Source organism: Pseudophryne corroboree, unplaced genomic scaffold, assembly GCF_028390025.1.
Source record: "Pseudophryne corroboree isolate aPseCor3 unplaced genomic scaffold, aPseCor3.hap2 scaffold_1270, whole genome shotgun sequence".
NCBI classification, from domain to species: Eukaryota; Metazoa; Chordata; class Amphibia; order Anura; family Myobatrachidae; genus Pseudophryne; species Pseudophryne corroboree.
Window position 1 is genome coordinate 77543 of NW_026967895.1, and position 5148 is coordinate 82690.

General features: G+C 34.7%; 1 non-coding gene across 1 annotated transcript; it reads right to left on the reverse strand.

The window, feature by feature from the left end:
* Positions 1 to 1642: 1642 nt before the first annotated feature.
* Positions 1643 to 1716, reverse strand: TRNAN-AUU (transfer RNA asparagine (anticodon AUU)). The gene has a single exon. It is a non-coding gene; the product is annotated as a tRNA-Asn (tRNA).
* Positions 1717 to 5148: the final 3432 nt, after the last annotated feature.

A 5148-nucleotide genomic window follows, 5' to 3' on the forward strand; every position in this document is an offset into this window, starting at 1 on the left:
GTTTTCATATTAAACAGACTTCCACATGAGAAAGCAGCAAGGATGCAGTGGCGTTAATGTTTCCTGGTGTCAACTTGTATTATTTCAGTAGACATTGAAATGAGGATGCATCTTGCTGCCTTTCCAATGAAGCAAGTTTAATTTAGTAATAGGTGAAAAACCATCCTTACAAAGGTGTTAATCAGAGACTTGGCTTTGTGGACACTTTTCAGAGAACAAATTTGTTAGCATAAAAATAAAGCCAGAAAATGAAGAGCTGTTTAATCACTCAATTGGATTTTTCTGCCAGCATATTTTTTTTCTCTGCAACCCACTGCTAAATTGTGCTTCCTAGCTGTTTTTATAAAATCACTGAATCAAATCTAACTCTGATTACATCAGAGAAGGCCAGGTACCCTACACCGTAACAGGGGGTTTGAAATTTTGACTTGTCTACTTAAAGATCACCAAAATCTGATAACAAGGGAAATTAGGTCCCTGGGTGGGATTGAACCACCAACCTTATGGTTAATAGCCGTACATACTAATTGATTGCGCCACAGAGACACTTTGCAAAAGTCCATACTGACAAAGGCTAATAAGCATTCATCTAAAGCGTTTCCTAGAAAAACTTTAAAAAGTCAATAATCTGGAGAGTTTTTGTAAGATGTTTCTTCCATCAACCAACGAAGAAACACATTGGTACTTTCCCATGATGAGTGAGTGCTTCAGGATCTCTTGCACTTACATGTGCAGCAGAGTACTGCAATGGAAGCATGCTGGGCCCATAACCCAGAGGTAGGCAGATTGAAACTATCCTCTGCTATATGCATTTTTTTTTGTTAATTAAAGTAATCCAAAACTGGGATTGATATTTTGTCTCTTTTATTTTTACTTAAAGTACAATAACTTTTACCATTTTAATTTGTTTTAATAGTATATTGACAGTATTGTTTTCTTTCAAAAATCCACTTCATTTTCTTTACCCTATTATTAAAATGGTAATTGACAAAAACAAACTACATTGTCACCAGAAGAGCAATACAAAATGTACAAGTGATATATTAAAATCATCTTTCCAGCTTGAATTTCAATGATGCATTGGGTCAACAAATTTGTGAGAAACATCTTCACCCTTAAATAAAGATTTTCTTAATTCCTTACCTGTGTGCTAATTAGATATCACCTTGTTTTCATATTAAACAGACTTCCACATGAGAAAGCAGCAAGGATGCAGTGGCGTTAATGTTTCCTGGTGTCAACTTGTATTATTTCAGTAGACATTGAAATGAGGATGCATCTTGCTGCCTTTCCAATGAAGCAAGTTTAATTTAGTAATAGGTGAAAAACCATCCTTACAAAGGTGTTAATCAGAGACTTGGCTTTGTGGACACTTTTCAGAGAACAAATTTGTTAGCATAAAAATAAAGCCAGAAAATGAAGAGCTGTTTAATCACTCGATTGGATTTTTCTGCCAGCATATTTTTTTTCTCTGCAACCCACTGCTAAATTGTGCTTCCTAGCTGTTTTTTTATAAAATCACTGAATCAAATCTAACTCTGATTACATCAGAGAAGGCCATGTACCCTACACCATAAGAGGGGGTTTGAAATTTTGACTTGTCTACTTAAATATCACCAAAATCTGATCACAAGTTTAATTAGGTCCCTGGGTGGGATTGAACCACCAACCTTTCGGTTAATAGCCGAACACACTAACCGATTGCGCCACAGAGACACTTTGCAAAACGTGCCTACTGACAAAGGCTAATAAGCATACATCTAGAACGTTTCCTAGAAAAACATTAAAAAATCAATAATCTGGAGAGTTTTTGTAAGATGTTTCTTCCATCAACTAACGAATAAACACATTGGTACTTTCCCATGATGAGTGAGTGCTTCAGGATCTCTTGCACTTACATGTGCAGCAGAGTACTGCAATGGAAGCATGCTGGACCCATAACCCAGAGGTAGGCAGATTGAAACTATCCTTTGCTATATGCATTTTTTTTGTTAATTTAAGTAATCAAAACTGGGATTGATATTTTTGCTCTTTTATTTTTACTTAAAGTACAATAACTTTTACCATTTTAATTTGTTTTAATAGTATATTGACAGTATAGTTTTCTTTCAAAAATCCACTTAATTTTCTTTACCCTGTTATTAAAATGGTAATTGACAAAAAAAACTACATTGTCACCAGAAGAGCAATACAAAATGTACAAGTGATATATTAAAATCATCTTTCCAGCTTGAATTTCAATGATGCATTGGGGCAACAATTTTGTGAGAAACATCTTCACCCTTAAATAAAGATTTTCGTAATTCCTTACCTGTGTGCTAATTAGATATCACCTTGTTTTCACATTAAACAGACTTCCACATGAGAAAGCAGCAAGGATGCAGTGGCGTTAATGTTTCCTGGTGTCAACCTGTATTATTTCAGTAGACATTGAAATGAGGATGCATCTTGCTGCCTTTCCAATGAAGCAAGTTTAATTTAGTAATAGGTGAAAAACCATCCCTACAAAGGTGTTAATCAGAGACTTGGCTTTGTGGACACTTTTCAGAGAACAAATTTGTTAGCATAAAAATAAAGCAAGAAAATTAAGAGCTGTTAAATCAAGCAATTTAATTTTTTTGCAAGCATATTTCTTTTTCTCTGCAACCCACTGCTAAATTGTGCTTCCTAGATGTTTTTATAAAATCACTGAATCAAATCTAACTCTGATTACATCAGAGAAGGCCAGGTACCCTACACAATAAGAGGGGGTTTGAAATTTTGACTTGTCTACTTAAATATCACCAAAATCTGATAACAAGGTCAATTACGTCCCTGGGTGGGATTGAACCACCAACCTTTTGGTTAATAGCCATACACACTAACTGATTGCGCCACAGAGACACTTTGCGAAAGTGCATACTGACAAAGGCTAATAAGCATTCATCTAAAACGTTTCCTAGAAAAACTTTAAAAAGTCAATAATCTGGAGAGTTTTTGTAAGATGTTTCTTCCATCAACCAACGAAGAAACACATTGGTACTTTCCCATGATGAGTGAGTGCTTCAGGATCTCTTGCACTTACATGTGCAGCAAAGTACAGCAATGGAAGCATGCTGGGTTCATAACCCAGAGGTAGGCAGATTGAAACTATCCTCTGCTATATGCTTTTTTTTTTGTTAATTAAAGTAATCCAAAACTGGGATTGATATTTTGGCTCTTTTATTTTTACTTAAAGTACAATAACTTTTACCATTTTAATTTGTTTTAATAGTATATTGACAGTATTGTTTTCTTTCAAAAATCCACTTCATTTTCTTTACCCTATTATTAAAATGGTAATTGACAAAAACAAACTACATTGTCACCAGAAGAGCAATACAAAATGTACAAGTGATATATTAAAATCATCTTTCCAGCTTGAATTTCAATGATGCATTGGGGCAACGATTTTGTGAGAAACATCTTCACCCTTAAATAAAGATTTTCTTAATTCCTTACCTGTGTGATAATTAGATATCACCTTGTTTTCGCATTAAACAGACTTCCACATGAGAAAGCAGCAAGGATGCAGTGGCGTTAATGTTTCCTGGTGTCAACTTGTATTATTTCAGTAGACATTGAAATGAGGATGCATCTTGCTGCCTTTCCAATGAAGCAAGTTTAATTTAGTAATAGGTGAAAAACTATCCTTACAAAGGTGTTAATCAGAGACTTGGCTTTGTGGACACTTTTCAGAGAACAAATTTGTTAGCATAAAAATAAAGCCAGAAAATGAAGAGCTGTTTAATCACTCAATTGGATTTTTCTGCCAGCATATTTTTTATCTCTGCAAACCACTGCTAAATTGTGCTTCCTCGCTGTTTTTATAAAATCAATGAATCAAATCTAACTCTGATTACATCAGAGAAGGCCAGGTACCCTACACCATAAGAGGGGGTTTGAAATTTTGACTTGTCTACTTAAAGATCACCAAAAGCTGATAACAAGATCAATTACATCCCAGGGTGGGATTGAACCACCAACCTTTTAGTTAATAGCCGTACACACTAACTGATTGCGCCACAGAGACACTTTGCGAAAGTGCATACTGACAAAGGCTAATAAGCATTCATCTAAAACGTTTCCTAGAAAAACTTTAAAAAGTCAATAATCTGGAGAGTTTTTGTAAGATGTTTCTTCCATCAACCAACGAAGAAACACATTGGTACTTTCCCATGATGAGTGAGTGCTTCAGGATCTCTTGCACTTACATGTGCAGCAAAGTACAGCAATGGAAGCATGCTGGGTTCATAACCCAGAGGTAGGCAGATTGAAACTATCCTCTGCTGTATGCTTTTTTTTTTTTATTAAAGTAATCCAAAACTGGGATTGATATTTTGGCTCTTTTATTTTTACTTAAAGTACAATAACTTTTACCATTTTAATTTGTTTTAATAGTATATTGACAGTATTGTTTTCTTTCAAAAATCCACTTAATTTTCTTTACCCTATTATTAAAATGGTAATTGACAAAAACAAACTACATTGTCACCAGAAGAGCAATACAAAATGTACAAGTGATATATTAAAATCATCTTTCCAGCTTGAATTTCAATGATGCATTGGGGCAACGATTTTGTGAGAAACATCTTCACCCTTAAATAAAGATTTTCTTAATTCCTTACCTGTGTGCTAATTAGATATCACCTTGTTTTCGCATTAAACAGACTTCCACATGAGAAAGCAGCAAGGATGCAGTGGCGTTAATGTTTCCTGGTGTCAACTTGTATTATTTCAGTAGACATTGAAATGAGGATGCATCTTGCTGCCTTTCCAATGAAGCAAGTTAAATTTAGTAATAGGTGAAAAACCATCCCTACAAAGGTGTTAATCAGAGACTTGGCTTTGTGGACACTTTTCAGAGAACAAATTTGTTAGCATAAAAATAAAGCCAGAAAATGAAGAGCTGTTTAATCACTCAATTGGATTTTTTTTGCCAGCATATTTTTTTTCTCTGCAACCCACTGCTAAATTGTGCTTCCTAGCTGTTTTTTATAAAATCACTGAATCAAATCTAACTCTGATTACATCAGAGAAGGCCAGGTACCCTACACAATAAGAGGGGGTTTGAAATTTTGACTTGTCTACTTAAATATCACCAAAATCTGATCACAAGGTCAATTACAT